The sequence below is a fragment of the Hypanus sabinus genome, chromosome 24, assembly GCF_030144855.1.
Source record: "Hypanus sabinus isolate sHypSab1 chromosome 24, sHypSab1.hap1, whole genome shotgun sequence".
Taxonomy (NCBI): domain Eukaryota; kingdom Metazoa; phylum Chordata; class Chondrichthyes; order Myliobatiformes; family Dasyatidae; genus Hypanus; species Hypanus sabinus.
Window position 1 is genome coordinate 38,232,559 of NC_082729.1, and position 22,975 is coordinate 38,255,533.

Sequence of the window (22,975 nt, forward strand, 5' to 3'; positions counted from 1 at the left end):
ACAATATCCACCATATCTACAGCACGTCCACAATATCCAAAGTGTCCTAAATGTTCATAATGTCCACAATGTGCACAGTGCCCAAAATGTCCAATGACCACAGTGTCCACAATGTCCACAATGACCACAATGACCACAGCATGTTGACGATGTTCACAATGTCAAAAGTTTCGACTGTATCAATAATGTCCACATTGTCCACAGTGTCCAATGTTTCCACAGTGTGCACAATGTCCACAGTATCCACAATATCCACAACGTTTACAATGTTTAAAATGTTCAGTGACCACAGTGTTCACAATGTCCACATTGTCCACAATATCCACCATATCCACAATGTCCACAGCATGTCCACATTGACCACAATGCTCATGGTGTCCACATTATCCATGATGTCCACAGCATGCTGACGTTGTTCACAATACTCACAGTTTCGACTGTATCAATAATGTCCATATTGTACACAGTGTCTACAGTTTCCATAATGTCCACATTGTACACAGTGTGCACATTGTCCACAGTGGCCACATTTTCCACAGCATATCCACAATGTCCTCAGTGTCCACAATACCCTCAGTGTCAACAGCATGTCCACAATGTCCAGAGTGTCCACAATATGCACAACGTCCACAATGTTTAAAATGTCCACAGTGACCACAGTGTCCACAATGTCCACAGTGTCCACAATATCCACCATATCCACAGCCTGTCCACAATGTTAAGTATGTCTACAGTGACCACACTCACTACAGTGTCCACAGCATGTCCACAATGCCCACAGCACGTCCACAATGTCCAAAGTGTCCGAAATGTTCATAATGTCCACAATGTGCACAGTGTCCACAATGTCCAAAATGTCCACAGTGTACAGAGTGTCATCAATGTACATAATGTCCACAGTATCCACAATATCCACAACGTTTACAATGTAACATGTTCAGTGACCACAGTGTCTACAATGTCCACAGCATGTCCACAATGATGACAATGACCACAGCATGTTAACGATGTTCACAATGTCCACAGTTTCAACTGTATCAATAATGTCCACATTGTCCACAGTGTCCACAATGTTCACAGCATGTCCACAATATCCACAATGCTCATGGTGTCCACATTATCCACAATGTCCACGATGTCCACAGCATGCTGACGTTGTTCACAATGTCCACAGTTTCGACTGTATCAATAATGTCCACATTGTCCAGTGTCCACAGTTTCCATAATGCCCACAGCATGTCCACATTGACCAGAATGCTCATGATGTCCACATTATCCGCGATGTCCACTGCATGTCCACAATGACGACAATGACCACAGCATGTTGACGTTGTTCACAATGTCCACAGTTTCGACTGTATCAATAATGTCCACATTGAACACAGTGTCTAGATTGTCAATGTCCAAAATGTTCACAAGCTCCACAATGTCCACAGCGTCCACAATCTCCCCAAAGTTCATAGCATGTCCACAATGTTCACAATGTCCACAGTTTCCATAGTATCCACATTGTCCATAGTGTCCACCGTATCCACAGTGTCCACAGTATGTCCACAATATCCACAATGACCACAGCATGTTCACAATGTCCACGTGGTCCTCAGGGTCCTCAGTTTCCACAATGTCCATAATGTCCACAGTGTCCACAATGTCCACATCATGTCCGCAATGTCCACATGTTCGTCAGTCTCCACCATGTCCACAGTTTCCACAGTGTCCACAATGTCCACAATTTCCACAATGTCCTCAATGTCCACAGTGTCCACAATGTCCAGAATGTCCACAGCATGTCTGCAATGACCACAATGCCTAGAGTGTCCACATTATCCACAAACTTCACCATGTGCACAGTATGTCCACAATCTCCACAGTGTCCACACTATCCACAGGTTCTGCAGTGTCCACAATGTCAACAGTGTCCACAGCATGTCCACAATCTCCACCGTCCCCTCAATGTCCACAACATCCGCAATGTCCACTGTGTCCACAATGTTCACATTGTCCACAGTGTCCACAATGTCCACAATTTTCACTTTGTTCAAAATGTCCGGAAAGTCCACAGCATCTGCAGAAAGTTCAAAGCATGTCCACAATGTCCACAGATTCCACATTATCCACAATGTCCACAGTGTCCACAATATCCACAATGTCCAAAATGTTCACAGTGTCCACAATCTCCACAATATCCACTGTGTACGCAATGTCCACAATGTCCGCAGCATGTCCACAATATCCACAGTGTCCGCAATTTCCCCAAAGTCCATAGCAAGTCCACAATGTTCACAATGTCCAGAGTTTCCATAGTATCCACATTGTCCACCATGTCCACGATGTCCACAGTATGTCCACAATATCCACAATGACGACAGGATGTTCACAATGTCAACATCATCCTCGGGGTCCTCAGTTTCCACAATGTCCACAGTGTCCACAGCATTTTCTCAATCTCCACCGTGTCCTCAATGTCCACAATGTCCACAGCATATCCACAATGTCCACAGCATGTCCACAATATCCACAGTGTACACAATGTCCAGAATCTCCACAGCATGTCCACAATGACCACAATGTCCAGAGTGTCCAAATCATCTATGGTCTCCATATTGTCCACAGTTTCCATAGTGTCCACAATGTCCACAATATCCACAATATCCACAATGCCTACAGTGTCCACATTATCCACAATGTCCACAGTGCCCACAGTGTCCACATTATCCACAATGTCCACCGTTTCCACAGTGTCCACAATGTCCACAATTTCCACAATGACCACAATGCCCACAGTGTCCACAATGTCCAGAATGTCCACAGCATGTCTGCAATGACCACAATGCCCAGGGTGTCCACATTATCCATAATCTCCACAATGTGCACAGTATGTCCACAATCTCCACAGTGTCCACACTATCCACAGGTTCTGCAGTGTCCACAATGTCAACAGTGTCCACAGTGTCCACAGCATGTCCACAATCTCCACCGTCCCCTCAATGTCCACAACATCCGCAATGTCCACTGTGTCCACAATGTTCACATTGTCCACAGTGTCCACAATGTCCACAATTTTCACTTTGTTCAAAATGTCCGGAAAGTCCACAGCATCTGCAGAAAGTTCACAGCATGTCCACAATGTCCACAGATTCCACATTATCCACAATGTCCACAGTGTCCAAAATGTTCACAGTGTCCACAATCTCCACAATATCCACTGTGTACGCAATGTCCACAATGTCCACAGCATGTCCACAATATCCACAGTGTCCGCAATCTCCGCAAAGTCCATAGCATGTCCACAAGGTCCACAATATCCACAATTTCTACAGTGTCCAAAATGTTCACAATGTCCACAATGACCACAGTGTCCACAGTGTCCACATTATCCACAATGTCTACAGTGCCCAGTGTCCACATTATCCACAATGTCCACAGTGCCCACAGTGTCAACAATGTCCACAATTTCCACAGTGACCAAAATGTTCACAATGTCCACAAAGACCACAGTGTCCACAATCTCCACAAAGTCCACAGCATGTCCACAAGTACCACAATGTCCACAATGCCCACAGTGAGCACATTATCCACAATGTCCACAACATGTCCACAATGTTTACAATGCCCACAGTTTCTGTCGTATCCGTAATGTCTGCATTGTACACAGTGTCCACAATGTCCACCATGTCCACAGCATGTCCACAATCTCCACCATGTCCTCAATGTCCACAATGTCCACAGCATGTCTACAATGTCCACAATTTTGACATTGTCCACAAAGTCCACTGCAGCTGCAGAATGTCCACAGCATCTCCACAATGTCCTCCGTGTACTCAATGTTCACAGTGTCCTCAATGTCCACAGCATGTCCAGAATGTCCACATTATCCACAGTGTCCTCAGTGTCCACCATGTCAACACTGTCCACCATGTCCACAGTGTCCACAATGTCCACAAAGTCCACAGCATGTCCAGAATGTCCACATTGTCCACAGGGTCCTCAGTGTCCAACATGTCCACAGTGTCCACAATGTCCACAAAGTCCACAGCATATCCACAATGTCCACAGGTTCCACAGCATGTCCACAATGTCCACAGTATCAAAAATGTTTACCATGTCCACAAAGTCCACAGCATGTCCACAGTTTCCACAGCATGTCCACAATTTTCACAATGACCACAGTTTCCATAGTATCCATAATGTCCACATTGTCCAGAGTGTCCGCAGCATGTCCACAATCTCCACAATGTCCACATTATCCACAATGACCACAAATTCCACAGCATCTGCACAATGTCCACAATGCCTACAGTGTCCACATTATCCACAATGTCCACAGTGCCCACAGTGTCCACATTATCCACAATGTCCACCGTTTCCACAGTGTCCACAATGTCCTCCGTGTCCACAATGTCCACAGTGTCCTCAATGTCCACAGCATGTCCAGAATATCCACATTGTCCACAGGGTCCTCAGTGTCCACCATGTCCACAGTGTCCACAATATCCACAATGACCAAAATGTTCACAATGTCCACAATGTCCACAATTTCCACAGTGTCCACAATCTCCACAAAGTCCACAGCATGTCCACAAGGTCCATAATGTCCAACAGCATGTCCACATTGTTTACAATGTCCGCAGTTTCCATAGTATTCATAATATCCACATTGTTCACAGTGTCCACAATGTCCACAGTCCACAGCATGTCCACAATCTCCACAATTTCCAAAATGTCCACATAGTCCACAGCATCTGCACAATGTCCACAGCATCTCCACAGTGTCCACAATGTCCACAATCTCCACAGTTTCCACAGTGTCCACAATCTCCACAAAGTCCACTGCATGTCCACAATGTCCAAAATGCCCACATTGTGCACATTATGCAGAATGTCCACAGCATGTCCACATTGTTCACAATGTCCAGAGTTTCCATAGTGTCTACAATGTCCTCATTGTCCACAGTGTCCACAATTTCCACAGCATATCCACTTTGTCAACAGTTTCCACAGCATGTCCACAATGTCCACAGTGTCCAGAACGTCCACAATGACCACAGCATGTTCACAATGTCCACATTGTCCACAGGGTCCACAGCATCTCCACAATGTCCACCGTGTCCACAATGTCCATAGTGTCCTCAATGTCCACAAAATGTCCACAATGTCCACAGGGTCCTCAGTGTCCACCATGTCCACAGATTCCACAGTGTCCACAATGTCCAAAATGTTCACAGTGTCCACATTATCCACAATGTCCACAGCATGTCCACAATGTTCACAATTTCCACAGTTTCCATAGTATCCATAATGTCTACATTGTCCACAGTATCCACGGTGTCCACATTGTCCACAGTGTCCACACTGTCCACGATGTCCACAATGTCCAGTGTCCACAGTTTCCTCAGTGTCTACAATGTCCACAATTTCCACAGTGTCCACAGTTTCCTCAGTGTCTACAATGTCCACAATTTCCACAGTGTCCACTGTTTCCTCTGTGTCTACAATGTCCACAATTTCCACAGCATGTCCACGATGTTCACAATATCCACAACGTCCACAGCATGTCCCCAATCTCCGCAGTGTACACAATGTCCACAGTTTCCACCGTGTCCACAATGTCTACAATTTCCATGGTATCCACAATCTCCACAATGTCCACAGCATGTCCACCATGTCCACATTGTCCACAGATTCCACAGTGTCCACAATGTCCAAAATGTTCACAGTGTCCACATTATCCACAATGTCCACAGCATGTCCACAATGTTCACAATTTCCACAGTTTCCATAGTATCCATAATGTCTACATTGTCCACAGTATCCACGGTGTCCACATTGTCCACAGTGTCCACACTGTCCACGATGTCCACAATGTCCACAGTGTCCACAGTTTCCTCAGTGTCTACAATGTCCACAATTTCCACAGTGTCCACAGTTTCCTCAGTGTCTACAATGTCCACAATTTCCACAGTGTCCACTGTTTCCTCTGTGTCTACAATGTCGACAATTTCCACAGCATGTCCACGATGTTCACAATATCCACAACGTCCACAGCATGTCCCCAATCTCCGCAGTGTACACAATGTCCACAGTTTCCACCGTGTCCACAATGTCTACAATTTCCATGGTATCCACAATCTCCACAATGTCCACAGCATGTCCACCATGTCCACATTGTCCACAGATTCCACAGTGTCCACAATGTCCAAAATGTTCACAGTGTCCACATTATCCACAATGTCCACAGCATGTCCACAATGTTCACAATTTCCACAGTTTCCATAGTATCCATAATGTCTACATTGTCCACAGTATCCACGGTGTCCACATTGTCCACAGTGTCCACACTGTCCACGATGTCCACAATGTCCATAGTGTCCACAGTTTCCTCAGTGTCTACAATGTCCACAATTTCCACAGTGTCCACAGTTTCCTCAGTGTCTACAATGTCCACAATTTCCACAGTGTCCACTGTTTCCTCTGTGTCTACAATGTCGACAATTTCCACAGCATGTCCACGATGTTCACAATATCCACAACGTCCACAGCATGTCCCCAATCTCCGCAGTGTACACAATGTCCACAGTTTCCACCGTGTCCACAATGTCTACAATTTCCATGGTATCCACAATCTCCACAATGTCCACAGCATGTCCACCATGTCCACATTGTCCACAGTTTCCACAGTGTCCACAATGTCCACAATTTCCACATTGTCCACAAAGTCCACAGCATGTTCACAATGTCCACAGCATGTTCACAATGTCCACAGCATGTCCACAATCCCCAGTGGACTCACTTTGAAGGACTCTTCATCCCATGTTCTTGATATTAAATGTTTTGTTAATCTGTTATTTATTTATTTTTGTAGTTCCACTGTTTCTCGTCTTGTGCACTGGTTGAAGGCTCGTGTTTGTGGACGTTGATTGACTCTGTTATAGTCATTATTCTATAGATTTGTTGAGTACACCCACAAGAAAATGAATCTCAAGGTGGTATATGGTGACTTGATAATAAAATTCACTTGGAACTTTGAACTCCAGAATATTGTGTGATTTCCAGCATCTGCAGCATCTTTTGTGCCTACGAGGAGACGAAGGGTCAGGCTTTGATGAGGAGAAACCAGACCCTTAGAGCTTCAATTGCCTGGGTGAGGGTGCACGAGGCTCAGACCAGGGGAGGGAGGCAATGCACAGACCACTGAAGGAACTCAGTTAACCTGTAAAAATCCACATGAAACGCTCCTGAATTGTATCTGGAATCCACACTGTTGAACAGTAGGAAGCTTAGATCAATGCCCTAATCGCCAACAGACAGTGAACACCGGACACCATACCACATAGGAGCGAAATTAGACTATTCGGCCCGTCGAGCCGGAACTACCATTCCACCGTGACTTACTTATTATCCCTCTCAAGCCCATTCTCCTGCCTTCTCCCTGTTACCTTTGACATCCTCATTCATCAAGAACTTATCAAAGGTTCATTTTTATTGTCAAAGTCTGCATGTACAATACAGACTTTGACAATATGTACAAACTCTGATATCCGTCTTCTCCCGATAGCCATGAACCGCAGAGCTGTTGAAAAGAAAAGACATCAACTTCCCACCCACCACCCCCATGAAAAAGAAGAACCAAAACTAGCATACCCCAGCCCCACCACCCTCTCCCCCGCACAAAGAAGTAACAGATCGCCCACACGAAAAATGCATCAGAACTCCTCCTTCGCAAAAAAAACTGTGACAAGAACATCAAACCCCCATCCCACTCCCTCACAGAAAAACACCAACAGGAGTATCAGATCCCAAATGCTCAGCCCCTCCCTCGCACAAAAAGTACCATCTCCCCCACTCACTAATCAACAACAAGAAAGCTGAAGGATTGCAAGAGGAACTACGGTCCAATAATCACATAAATCTCAGAATTCTGGAAACATCCTACCGTCAGCAATGAGGTTGAGCTCAGTCTTTCCGTGAAGAGTGACCGCCAGACCGGGTCTGAAAGCTGCCGGCCCAGCTACCAGCTGCCGTTGACCCCGTGGCCTCCGCGGAGAACCACCAGTGACCTCTGCATTAACCTTGATGCTTTGGAGTGGAGCCGTTCCCATCCCTGGTCTTCTTCACGAGGGAGCTCGTCCTCACGATCCTCTCAGAGGACAGCGGATCATTCTATCAAATTCCAAACTGCACACCACAGGCTCCAGCAGACTCCAAAACACAATCAGGACAAAAAAAAAACAAGCAGGAGGTGTATAAAAAAGTGAAATCATTGAAGGGGTTGGTATCTGGAAGATGCCACCCGAGGAATCCTTCTCCACTGGTGCCATCTTGACCCGAACTCCTAGTTACTTATCAACCTCCTCTTTGAATGTAGTTGATGATTTGGTCTCCACAGCCATCTGTGGTAATGAATTCCACAGATTCATCACTCTCTGGCAAGAGAAATTCTTCCTCTTCTCTGTTCTAAAGGGATGTCCTATTCTGAGAGTACCTCTACTGGTCCCAGACTCCCCCACTATAGTAAATATCCTCTCCACGTACATTCTATCTAGGCCTTTCAATATTCGGTAGGTTTCCACGAGATTTCCCGCCCCCCCCCCCCCCCGCCCCCACATTCTGCCAGAACCATTAAACGCGCCTCATACATTAACACTTTCATTCCCAGGATAATTCTTGTGAGTCTCCTTTGCATTCTCTCCAATGCCAGCATTATCTTTTTAGGTAAAGAGCCCAAAGCCCAATACTCCAAGTGCAGTCTGACCAATGCCTTATAAAGCCTCAGCTTTTATATTCTAGCCATTTTAAAATGAATGCAAGCATTGCATTTTTCTTACTACTGACTCAACCTCCAAGTTAATTACCATAGCATTGGAGAGGGACGGGAACAGACAAGTTAGGAAGGTGTTTAACTGGAGTGAGGGGAAACATGCAGCTATCAGGCAGGAAATTGGAAGCATAAATTGGGAACAGACTTTCTCAGGGAAATGTATGGCAAAAATGTGGCAAATGCTGCAAAGATATTTGCGCGGCATTCTGCATAGGTACATTCCAATGAGACAGGGAAAGGATGGTACGGTAGAGGAACCGTGGTGTACAAAGGCTGTTGAAAATTTCATCAAGAAGAAAAGAAAAGCTTGCAAAAGCTTCAAAAACTAGGTAATGATAGAGATCTAGAAGATTATAAGACTAGCAGGAAGGAGTTTAAGAATGAAATTAGGAGAGCCAGAAGGGACCACGAGAAGGCCTTGCGAGCAGGATTAAGGAAAATCCCATGGCATTCTACAAGTATGTGAAGAACAAGAGGATAAGACATGAGAGAATAGGACCAATCAAGTGTGACAGTGAAAAAGTGTGTATGGAACCGGAGGAGATAGCAGAGGTACTTAATGAATACTTTGCTTCAGTATTCACTACGGAAAGGGATCTTGGTGATTGTAGGGATGACACACAGCGGACTGATAAGCTTGAGCATGTAGACATTAAGAAAGAGGATGCATTGGAGCTTTTGGAAAGCATCAAGTTGAATGAGTCTTGGGGACTGGATGAAATGTACCCCAGGCTACTGTGGGAGGTGATGGAGGAGATTGCTGAGCCTCTGGCAATGATTTTTGCATCATCAATGGTGATGGGAGAGATTCTGGAGGATTGGAGAGTTGCAGATGTTGTTCCCGTATTCAAGAAAGGGAGTAGAAATAACCCAGAAAATTATAGACCAGTGAAAAGATCCTGAGAGGCAGGATTTATGAATAGTCAGCATAGCTTCGTTAAGGCTTTGATGAAGGTAGAGCAGTAGATGTAGTGTATTTGGATTTCAGCAAGGCATTTGATAAGGTACCCCATACAAGGCTTATTGAGAAAGTAAGGAGGCATGGGATCCAAGGGACATAGCTTTGTGGATCCAGAATTGGCTTGCTCACAGAAGGCAATGAGTGGTGGTTGTAGATGGGTCATATTCTGCATGAAGGTCTGTGACCAGTGGTGTGCCTCAGGGATCTGTTCTGGGACCCATACTCTTCATGATTTCTAAAAATAACCTGGATGACGAAGTGGAGGGATGGGTTAGTAAATTTGCTGATGACACAAAGGTTGTGGGTGTTGTGGATAGTGTGGAGGGTTGTCAGAGGTTACAGTGGGACATTGATAGGATGCAGAACTGGGCTGAGAAGTGGTAGATGGAGTTCAACCCAGATAAGTGTGAGGTGCTTCATTTTGGTAGGTCAGGTATGATGGTAGAATATAATATTAATGGTAAGACTCTTGTGGAGGTTCAGAGGGGTCTTGGGGTCTGAGTCCATAGGACACTCAAAGCTGCTGCGCAGGTTGACTCTGTGGTTAAGAAGGCATATGGTGCATTGGCCTTTATCAATCGTGGGATTGAGTTTAAGAGCCGAGAAATAATGTTACAGCTATATAGGACCCTGGTCAGACGGAGTACTGTGCTCAGTTCTGGTCACCTCACTACAGGAAGGAGGTGGAAACCATAGAAAAGGAGCAGAGGAGATTTACAAGGATGTTGCCTGGATTGGGGAGCATGACTTAGGAGAACAGGTTGAGTAAACTTGGCCTTTTCTCCTTGGAGTGACAGAGGATGAGAGGTGACTTGATAGAGGTGTATAAGATGATAAGAGGCATTGATCATGTGGATATTTAGAGGCTTTTTGCCAGGTCTGAAATGGCTAACACAAGAGGACACAGGTTTAAGGTGCTGGGGTGTAGGTACAGAGGAGATGTCAGGGTTAAGTTTTTTACTCAGAGAATGGTGAGTGCATGGAATGGACTGCTGGCAACGGTGGTGGAGGCGGATACAATAAGATCTTTTAAGAGACTCCTGCATAGAAAAACAGAGGGCTATGGGTAACCCGAGGTAATTTCTGAAGTAAGTACATGATCCGCATGGCATTGTGAGCTGAAGGGTCTGTATTGTTACGAATGAGGGGCAACTCTGATGGGCAGAAGGGTGCAAAGTAACCCCCCCCCCTTTTGAGAATCGCAAAATCGCTACTATTTTGGGTCTGATACCAAGGAAATGAGAGAGAGACAATGCAGAGATACACAAAAGTGGAATGTCTCCTCCTAACAAAAGCGGAACGGAACCACTGATTACTGCTATTGTCTCTTGGAGAAGGATTGTGTATTGAGTACTGTTCTATTCATTGAAACCCCTCAGGGGGCAACCAGAGTGGTCTGGTTGAGGGATTGCATCATCCCAACCTGATTGACATCTGAGACCCCGTGAGTGGGGATAAAAGTAAGGTCTGGGGAACACCCCTCAGACGCACCAGGAGAGACGCTACGAGACCGGTGGGGGCTTGTGTGTGTGTCCACCCTTGCCTGGGTGATGAGCCCACCACGGAAGAAAAGTCTAGCTAAAGGACGGAGGGGTCATACGTGAATGGCCATAACAACAACACGTCGACGGATCAAGATCGTAAAGGAAAGTCGGCAAGTCAATAGCTGTTACTGTTCTCTCTCTCTCTCTCTCTCTCTCTCTCTCTCTCTCTCTCTCTCTCTCTCTCTCTATCCAACAATTGCAACACATTGACCAACAACTACCGCCACCTGCATGAACTGAACTGAACTTTATATTTCCATCGGACAATTCATTATTCCCTAGACAACGATAGAGCTTATTTCTTATTGATTATTATTATACCCGCACTTTTAGGTTTAGTATTGATGATGTATATTATCTGTATATTTGCATTGATATTATTTTTGTGTATTTTTACTAATAAATACTGTTAAAAATAGTATCACCAGAGTCCAATAGATACTCCTATCTTTGCTGGTAAGATACCCAGTTACGGGGTTCGTAACAACTTGGGGCCTCGTCTCGGGATTTGATACCAAATTGGAGGGCCAGTGATTCGGGCTTTTAAGTCCAGACTTGAATCTGGTTGCGCGGGTAACCAGACGGGAAACCAGCAAAGATGGACGTAGACGAATTTACACAAAACCGGACTTTGAAGACGCTAGAGGAGGCCACAAAGACGGACTTGGTAAATATTGTGAAAGGACTAAATCTTGCAGAGGTGAGGTCATCAATGAAAAAGTGGGAGATGCGGAGGGCCATAACTCAGTATTATATTGAGAAGAATGTGTTTTCAGCTGAGGTATTGGAACAGATCCCTGAAAAGGTACCAGCTAGTGGGACGGCTCAGTTAGAGTTGGAAAAATTAAGATTGGAACAGAAGAAAAGGGAGTATGAGCTCCAGCTAGAGGCGAAGAGGGAGCATGAAATTGGGTTAAAATAGCTGGAAGCAGCTGAAAAGGAGGAGGAGAAACAGAGGCAGCATGAGCTGGACATGGAGAAGTTAAAGCAAGAGAGAAGGGTCCAAGAGGTAGACTGAGAGGAGAGGTTTAATGTTAGTAGGGTGTTTAGGTTAGTACCTCCGTTCGAGGAGACGGATGTTGATAGTTATTTCTTGCCTTTTGAAAAGGTGGCAGTGAATCAGAAGTGGCCCAGAGATCAGTGGGTGGCGCTGTTACAAAGTGTGTTAAAAGGGAAGGCACAACGGGCATATGCAGCGTTGTCTGTGGAGGAGGAGGAGAATTACGAGGAAGTAAAACAGGCCATTCTTCGGGCCTATGAATTGGTACCTGAGGCATACAGACAAAAGTTCAGAGATTTAAAGATAGTGTGGAATCAGACGTATGCAGAGTTTGCCTATGAGAAGGGTGTGCTCTTGGATCGTTGGTATGCGGCAGAAAGGGTGGAGGAGGATTTTCAGCGTTTCAGGGAGTTAATTCTGATTGAGGAATTTAAAGGTTGTGTTCCGGATGATATCCGGATGTATTTGAACAAGAAGCCGAATAAGTCCATATCCGAATTTGCCAGGTTCGCAGATGAATATGCCCTAACCCACAAGACAAAGTTTTCCTCGAATAAGAGTTACCAGAAAGACCGTAGGAACGGTAGAGAAAGCCTGCCGGCTGAGGCAGAGGTCCAGCCGGGAGCTAGTGGTAAAAGTAAGGAGGAAGAAAGGCAAGACGGCAGGAGGGGTCCTGGCTTGACCTGTTTTAATTGTGGAAAGGTGGGTCATATTGCATCTAGGTGCTTTGCTCCGAAGAAGGAGATAGGAAAAGGGAGAGCAGTAGTCCCTACAGAGTGTATTGTGTTGATCAGCAAATCAACGAGAAAGCCCCAGGTAGATAAAATACGAGAGGGGTATGAGAAATTTATTTCAGAAGGGACTGTGTCTGTGAAAGAGGGAGAAGCACCAGTTCCGGTGCAGATCTGGAGAGATACTGGAGCTGAGCAGTCATTGATTCTCAGTAAGGTACTAGATTTTGGTCCCGAGACTGGAGAGGTAGCTTTGAGAGGCATAGGAAAAGGGACAGAAGCTGTGCCTTTGCATAGGATCATTATAAATTGTGATCTGGTATCTGGACCAGTTGAAATAGGGGTGCGATCAGAATTTCCGAGAGAAGGCGTGGACGTCCTTCTTGGTAACGATTTAGCAGGTAGTGAGGTGTGGTCAACAATGAAGCTGACGATCCAGTCTGTAAGTGTTGAGGACCTGCCCCTAGGTTCCAAGATCTATCCCACATGCGCAACCACTTGCAGCATGTCGAGAAAAGCGGCTGAGAAAGAGACCAGTTTAAATGAGTCCTGTGTTGATTTGGCCGAGACGTTTTTACCGACCCTGTGCCAAGAGGGGTTAGGGGATGGTAAGACAGAGAATAGGGAGATGAAAGAGAGTAAAGGAGAGGAGGTAGACCTGCCCTTAGCCAGGAGGGAATGTATAGAGGCACGGAGTAAAGATGAGAAACGGATAAGGCAGTTAGAAGGTTCAGGGTTGGACATGGATGATCTGTCTGGCTTGACAGAACTGTTTGAAGAAGTTGAAAATTTTAAATGTGTTCCCAATAATGAAATAAGGGCAGTCCTAGATGAAAAGGATGCCATTACCTTGAAGAAGACTGCTGGGTTGGCAGATGAGGTTGTTTCAGCCCGCAGGGTTGAGTTTGCTTCTTATGGGAGTTGCCCAGAGAGTAACTGGGAGGATCAGGGGAACTTAGAATTTGAAAAAGGGACGGGTACTGAAAGCCTGGAAGAGGCAGATGTCCCATCTGAGTGTGTTCAAGATGTGGATGCACATAGTACTGAACCTAGTAATGAAACTCAGGAAAAGTCTGAGGTATCTGATTTAGTTGAAAAGGAATGCAGTCCTTTTGGGTCAGATGGACTTGGTTCAGTGAAGAAAGGATTAATCTTAGTACTCGTGGGAAGTGAGAATTCTCAGTTGTTTGTGTTAGAAGGTGTGTTAAAAGTTAGTGAGGAGATAAAAGGTGGTGATGTGAATACTATTGAAGGAGAAGGGAAAAGTGTAGTTCCTAAATTGAATAAAGAAAATTTAAAGTCTGGTTTGGTTTCAGAAGCAGTAACCAGGCTGAAGGAACAATGGCTTGTTAACAAGGTGCCTGTGAATCAATTACAATTTGATTTGGAATGTAAAGGTACCCCACTCGCTAATGTTTTTCAAGGGTGTGCTGTGAAGAGGCAGAATTTGAAATGTTGTTTGGACAAAGAAGGATCACTTGTAGATGTTAAACTGAAAACTAATAGAATGAAGGGTCCTGAAGATAAAACTAATGACTTGCTTAAAAATAAAGAATTGTGTGGAAGTTCAGAAGATGGGCTAAGTTTGGAAAACATTGTTGATAAAATAACTCCTATGAAAGGAGTCTGTGAAAGCCTATTCCACACTGGTGAGCAAGCTAACCATGTGAGAGTTAAATGGAAAAGAGGCGAAGGTTGACAAAATGCCACTTTAAATAACAGGATCTGGTTTTGAGGGATTTCGACAAAGCATGTAAATAATAAAGATACCACCATGGAAGATTGACTGTTAAGTTTAAAAGTAAAATAGAGGTTAGTATTTGCATAAACTTTTGTAATGTACTACAGAATAATCACACATGTATTGGTTCACATTTTGTAATATACACGTAAGGTAAGATCACAACTCTTTAGTTTTGTTTTGCTGAAGAAAAGGAATAAAAATAGGTGGTTATTAAATTGGAGTCTGATGCTACAGGAATTTATTAAGGTACAAGATATTAAGATATTAAAGGAAGTGACAATATAATCGCTAACTGTTTAGATGCTAAGTTGAATGTATATCTGTATTTCTCTGTAGTGAAAAACTCTTTTGCATTGTGTTAGATTCTGTAATTCTGTAAGACTCTGTATTAGTTAATTTTCCCCTTTTGGGTGAAAATTCTTAGAAGGATGGGGGTGTTATGAATGAGGGGCAACTCTGATGGGCAGAAGGGTGCAAAGTAACCCCCCCCCCCACCTTTTGAGAATCGCAAAATCGCTACTATTTTGGGTCTGATACCAAGGAAATGAGAGAGAGACAATGCAGAGATACACAAAAGTGGAATGTCTCCTCCTAACAAAAGCGGAACGGAACCACTGATTACTGCTATTGTCTCTTGGAGAAGGATTGTGTATTGAGTACTGTTCTATTCATTGAAACCCCTCAGGGGGCAACCAGAGTGGTCTGGTTGAGGGATTGCATCATCCCAACCTGATTGACATCTGAGACCCTGTGAGTGGGGATAAAAGTAAGGTCTGGGGAACACCCCTCAGACGCACCAGGAGAGACGCTACAAGACCGGTGGGGGCTTGTGTGTGTGTCCACCCTTGCCTGGGTGACGAGTCCGCCACGGAACGGTCTAGCTAAAGGACGGAGGGGTCATACGTGAATGGCCATAACAACAACGCGTCGACGGATCAAGATTGTAAAGGAAAGTCGGCAAGTCAATAGCTGTTACTGTTCTCTCTCTCTCTTTCTCCAACAATTGCAACACATTGACCAAAAACTACCGCCACCTGCATGAACTGAACTGAACTTTATATTTCCATCGGACAGTTCATTATTCCCTAGACAACGATAGAGCTTGTTTCTTATTGATTATTATTATACCCGCACTTTTAGATTTAGCATTGATGACATATATTATCTGTATATTTGTATTGATATTATTTTTGTGTATTTTTACTAATAAATACTGTTGAAAATAGTATCACCAGACTCCAACGGATACTCCTATCTTTGCTGGTAAGACACCCAGTTACAGGGTTCGTAACAGTATTGTGCTGTAGATTTTCCATGTTTCTATTCTTCCAGGTCTCCCAAGTCCCCTTGCACCTCCGATTTCTGAATTTGGTCCCCATTGGAGAAAATAGTCTATGACTTTATTCCTTCGACCAAAGCGCTTGTCCCTACGTTTCCCAACACTGTATCCTACCTGCCCCTTCTCCTACTCTGTCCAAGTCCTTCTGCAGACTTCCTGCGTCAGATCTGTGAGGCAGCCCCTACTTCCCGTAAACCAATCCACGCGACGCACGTTGGTGCCAGTACGCTGTGCTCTAACTTTGTGTGATAATCCTTTGTTACACCTCGCCGAAGGCAATCAGAATGTCTGAGCATTCCACAGGGCCACAGCAGAGGATGAGCAGTAAATGCCAGCTTTAGAATTGTCTCCATGTGCCCTGTGCGTGGTTGGCCTCCACAAGTATATTCGCTCAATGGCCACCTTATTGGGTATCTCCTGTACCTAGTAAAGTGGCCGCTGAGTGTACGTTCCTGGTCTTCTCCTGCTGCAGCCCTTCCACATCCAGGTTCAACAAGGTTGCACACCACTTTTGTAACGTGTGAGCCAGTCTGGCCACTCTCCTCTCATTAAGAAGGCGTTTTCACCCACAGATCTGCCATTCACTGGATTTTTTTTTGTTTCTCATGCCACTCTCTGTAAGCGCTAGAGTAGGGGGTCACACCATGGTCCCGTACCATTAACTGAGGGGTCCATGGACCCCAGGTTGGAAACCCCAGCCCGGAGTCTGGAGACTGCTGTGCAAGAGGTACTCAGACCACCCCATTTGGCACCAACCATCATTCTTTGGTCAAAGATCATATTCCTTCCCCAGGACCTCTTGACCATGTCTGTATGTTCTTATGCATTGATTTGCTGCCATGTGATTGGCTGATTAGATATTTGAGTTAACGAGCAGGTGTACCCAATGAAGTGACCAGTTATTATCTATGTAGGTGCAAGTGGCAGTGGGGGTTGTCTCAAAATGCACACAAAATACTGGAGGAGCTCGGCGGGTCAGGCAGCATCTCTGGAGGGGAATAAATAGTTGATGCTTTGATCGGTGACTCTTCGTCAGGACCCGAAAGCAAAAGGGAAGAAGTCAGAAGAAGGTGGGAGGAGAGGAAGGAGACAAGCTGGGAGGTCAGTGAGTGGGGGAGAGAGGGTGAAGTAAGAAGCTGGGAGGTGATTGCTGGAAGAGGTGAAAGGCTAAAGAAGAAGGAATCTGATAGGAGAAGAGCGTGGACCATGGGGGCAAAGGATGGAGGAGATCATGGGCAGTTGAGGAGAAGAGAAGGCGTAAGATGGGAAACAGAGGGGGTAAAGGGAAAAGGGAGAAACAGGAGGGGAATAAATTACCAAAAGCATACGAAGTCAATGTTTGCGCCATCAGTTTGGGGATAGAATATGAAGTGTCGCTTCTCTAACCTGAGTTTGGCCTCATCGTGGTTGTAGAGGAAGCCAGGGACGGACATGGCGGAATAGGAATAGGAATCTGAATTGAAATGAATGGCCACCGGGGTTTCCCCGGTGGGTATCCCAGCAGAACCCAGGCACAATTGCCTTTTGTTGAGGTGTGGTCTCTTGCTGAACCGAGCATGGCAGGAGGACTATGGGTAGGGAACCTGTTTGTCAGCACTAACATTAACATCTTCCATCACTTGGCCAATGCCGGATTGGGCAGCAACTGGCTGGACTAGATTTGTCCTGCTTTTAGTAAGTTGGTTGTCCGTCAGGAGACCTGTGCGGGAGAGTTTTTAAAGGACAGAAGACACTGCACCAGGGCAGTTCCGGTCTCTCAACCTTCGAGGTCCGGGTCCATTGGTATGGGTCGTCACAACTGGGGTCTTCCTTGGTTACGGTAGAGGAGCATGACCTTCTCTGTGCTTCGTTATTCTCTTTGCTCTCCACAAAGTACTGGCTTCGTGGCTGTTGGATCGCGCTGCCGATTGCACCCTCCGAATCCGCCAGAGCTGATTTCACCTGCTAGGACCGGCATGTCCCTATCTCGCTGAGTATGAGTCCCACCAGCTGGACGTTGGGGAGATAGCGATGTGGTAACTGTACTGGAACAGCTTGACCAGAAGCACAACTGGTTCTGGAGCACAGGGCTTCAAGTCAAGTCGTCAAGTCACTTTTATTGTCATTTCGACCATAACTGCGGGTACAGTGCATAGTAAAAACGAGACGACGTTTTTCAGAACCATGGTGTTACATGACACAGTACAAAAACTACACTGAACTATGTAATAAAAAACAACACAGAGAAAGCTACACTAGACTACAGACCTACATAGGGCTGCATAAAGTGCACAAAAACAGTGCAGACATTACAATAAATAATAAACAGGACAATAGGGCAGTAAGGTGTCAGTCCAGGCTCTGGGTATTGAGGAGTCTGATAGCTTGGGGGAAGAAACTGTTACATAGTCTGGTCGTGAGAGCCCGAATGCTTCGGGGCCTTCTCCCAGACGGCAGGAGGGAGAAGAGTTTGTATGAGGGGTGTGTGGGCTCCTTCATAATGCTGTTTCCTTTGCGGATGCAGCGTGTGGTGCAACTGTCCATGATGGTGGGAAGAGAGACCCAGATGATCTCAGCTGTCCTCACTATCCACTACAGGGTCTTGCGATCCGAGATGGTGCAATTTCTGAACCAGGCAGTGATGCAGCTGCTCAGGATGCTCTCAATACAACCCATGTAGAATGTGATGAGGATGTGGGGGGGCAGTGGGAGATGGACTTTCCTCAGCCTTCACAGAAAGTAGAGACGCTGCTGGGCTTTCTTTGCTATGGAGCTGGTGTTGAGGGACCAGGTGAGATTCTCCGCCAGGTGAACACCAAGAAATTTGCTGCTCTTTACGATCTCTACCGAGGAGACTTCGATGTTCAGCGGGGAGTGGTCGCTCCGTGCCGTCCTGAAGTCACCAACCATTTCTTTTGTTCACACTCAGATACAGGTTGTTGGCTCTGCACCAGTCCGTTAGCCGCTCCACCTCCTCTCTGTAAGCTGACTCATCATTCTTGCTGATGGGACCCACCATGGTTGTGTCATCAGCGAACTTGATGATATGATTTGAACTGTGTGTTGCAGCACAGTCGTGGGTCAGCAGAGTGAACAGCAGTGGACTGAGCACACAGCCCGTGCTCAGTATGATGGTGTTGGAGATGCTGCTGTTTCTGAGGGATGATTGTGTTGAATGCTGAACTAAAGTCTATGAACAGCATCTGAACATATGTGTCTTTTTAGTCCAGGTGGGTTAGGGCAATGGTGTCATCTGCTGAATGGTTGGGATGGTACACAAACTGCAGGGGGTCCAGTGAGGGGGGCAGTAGGGTCTTGCTGTGCCTCATGAAGAGCCTCTCTAAACACTTCATGATGATGGATGTAAGTGCAACGGATGGCAGTCATTTAGGCAGGACACGGGGCACTTCTTCGGCACGGGGACAATGGTAATTTTATGATCAAAGTATGTATGTGTCACCATATACAGCCCTGAGATTCGTTTTGATGCAGCCATACTCGATAAATCTGTGGAATAATAACCATGACAGAGTCAGTGAAAGACCACCCCAAGTTGGGCACTCAGCCAGGGTGCAAATGTCAACAAACCAGCAAACACAAGAAGAAAGACACAACAATAATAAATAAAAATCAGTAAATATGGACAACATGAGATGAAGAGTCTTTGAAAGTGAGTCCATTGGTTGCTGGAACATTTCAGTGATGGCACCAGTTAAGTTATCCCTTTTTGTTCAAGAGCCTGATTGTTGCAGGGTAGTAACTGTTCCTGAAACTGGTGGTGTGAATCCTGAGGTTCCTGTACCTTCTTCCTGATGGTAGGAGTGAGACTGCTTCTACTTCTTCAGGAGGCTAAAGGAATTCAGCACGACCCCCTGACCCTCATCAATCGTCGCACCTTAGAAATCACCCCCTGTAGGTGCGTCACGGCACGGTACGGTAACCGCTCTGTCCGAGACCGCAAGAAGCTGCAGAGAGCTGTGGGCACGGCTCAGCACGTCAAGGAAACCAGCCTCCCCTACATGGACTCTGTCCACACCTCTCATTGCCTCGGTAAAGCAGTCAAGATAATCAAATACCCCCCCCCCCACCACGGACAATCTTCCTTCTCCCCTCTCCCATCGGGCTGAAGATACAAAATCCCGAAAGCTCGTACCATCGGGCTCAAGGACAGGACGGCTTCTAACCTGTTGTTATAAGGCCACTATTAACTATTCTCCAGTACAATACGAGGGACACTTGGCCTCACAATCTCCCTCAGTATGATCTTGCACTTTATAGTTTACCTGCACTGCATTTTCTGTGTGCTGTTACATTTTATACTGCATTCTACCTGTGAAATGATTTGATCTTTATGAACAGCATGCAAAGTTCAAAGTACATTTATGTTCAAAGTATGTACAGACTGTGTAAAATATACACAGGCACATATACTGTACATAGCCAGAGTGTCTAAGAATTTTGCACAGTACTGTAGCAATTTTATGTGTTACACTGTACTGCTGCCGGAAAAATACACAGATTTCCTACAAAGGACTGTGAGAATGACCGAGAAGATCATAGGTGTCTCCCTTCCGTCCACTGGGGACATTGATCAGCAGCGCTGCGTATGCAGTGCCCTTAGTATTATCCAGGATCCCATTCGTCCATCCTCTTTGAATTTCTACCATCAGGCAGGAGGCTCCGATGCATAAAGACAGGAATGGACAGGACGGGAAACATCTTCTTCCCTCAGGCCATTAGGCTTCTGAATTCCCTGCCGCATCATATTCAAAGTGTCACTGGTTAAACTGTTCTGTACCCTACAATATTTAAAATTTATTCACTTTATTTATGCATAATTAATTTGTAGAGTTAATTCTAGTGTAGTGTGTTTTACACCCTGGTCTGGAGAATCATTGTCTCATTTGACAGTATGCACGTATATAGTTAAAGGAGAATAAACTTGACTTTAATTTGAACCTCAATTTCTGCTCAATGGGCTGAATTAGGCCATTCAGCCCGTGCTCTGCATCAGAACCCATCCTCGAGATACTGGCCTGGGAGAGGACGGCAGTTCACTAGTCTTTCAGTTGAGGCAGCTGTATTGACCTCCAAAGGGTTCCTACTACCAAACGTACATTTATCTCCCCACTCTCTGTCCGCTTTCCCCAGGGATCACTCCCTGCGTGATTCCCTTGTCCATTCGTCCCTCCCGGCACTTATCCCTGCAAGCTGCCAAAGTGCTACACCTGCCCGTTCACCTCCTCCCTCACCTCCAGTCAGGGTCTCTAACAGTCCTTCCAGGTGAGGCGACACTTCACCTGTGAATCTGCTGGTGTTGTCTATTGTGTCCGGTGCTCCCGATGCAGCCTCCCCGACACTGGTCAGACCCAACGTCGACCACTTCGTCGAGCACCTCCGCTCCATTCACCAAACTTCCTGGTGGCCAATCATTTTCCTTTCCCATTCCCACTCCGACAAGTGGAAGAGCAACACCTTATATTCCGTCTGGGTGTCTCCAACCTGATGGCATGAACATTGATTTCTCCCTCCAGTAAAAATATTTCCATCTCCCTTCCCTCTTCTATGCCCCACTCTGGCTTCTAACCTCACTTCACCTGTCCATTACCTTTCTATGGGTCCCTTCTTCCTTCCCCTTCTCCTACAGTCCACTCTCCTCTCCTAACAGATTCCTTCCTCTCCAGAACTTTACTTTCCCGACCCACCTGGCTTCGCCTATCACTTTCCAGCTATTCCCACCTTTGTATTCTGTCATCTGCCCCCTTCCTTTCCGGTCCTGAAGAAGGGTCTTGGCGCTAAACTGTTTGTTCATTTCTGACCTGCTGCGTTTTGTGTGTGTGGCTGTGGTGATATCTTCCCTGTGCTCGGAGGTGCCTCTTCTTGGCTGTCTGGCTCTCAGCAAATGGGATGTAGTGCCTGGGCAGACCGTGACCTTTGTGGCACCAAATCAAACTGCTGGCGCATTGAACACAGAAGGTAGAAGAGTCCAGCGCGGGAGCAGGCCATTCGGCCCACAATGTTGTTCCGAACCAGCTAAAAAGCAAATCAGAAACACTCAATCACTGATCCCTCCTCCCTGCCCAATGTCCCCATCCCTCCATCCTCCTCACATCCCTATCCAAACATCTCTTAAAAGCAACACACGCAAGATGCTGGTGGAACACAGCAGGCCAGGCAGCATCTAGAGGGAGAAGCACTGTCGACGTTTCGGGCCGAGACCCTTCGTCAGGCCTAACCGAAAGGAGAGATAGTAAGAGATTCGAAGTAGGAGGGGGAGGGGGACATGTGAAATGATGGGAGAAGACCGGAGGCGGGTGAGGTGAAGCTCAGAGCTGGAAAGATGATTGGCAAAAGGGATACAGAGCTGGAGAAGGGAAAGGATCATGGGACGGGAGGCCTAGGGGGAGAGAAAGGGGGAGGGGAGCACCAGAGGGAGATGGAGAACAGGCAGTGATGGCAGAAAGAGAGAAAAAAAAGAGGGGGGACAAACTAAATACATCAGGAAAGGGGTAAGAAGGGGAGGAGGGGCATTAACGGAAGTTAGAGAAGTCAATGTTCATGTCATCAGGTTGGAGGCTACCCAGCCGGTATATGAGGTGTTATTCCTCCAACCTGAGTGTGGCTTCATCTTGACAATAGAGGAGACCATGGATAGACGTATCAGAATGGGAATGGGACGTGGAATTAAAATGTGTGGCCACTGGGAGATCCTGCTTTCTCTGGCGGACAGAGCATAGGTGTTCAGCGAAACGGTCTCCCAGTCTGCGTCGGGTCTCAGCAATATATAAAAGGCCGCACCGGGAACACCGGGCACAGTATACCACACCAGCCGACTCACAGGTGAAGTTTTCCCTCACCT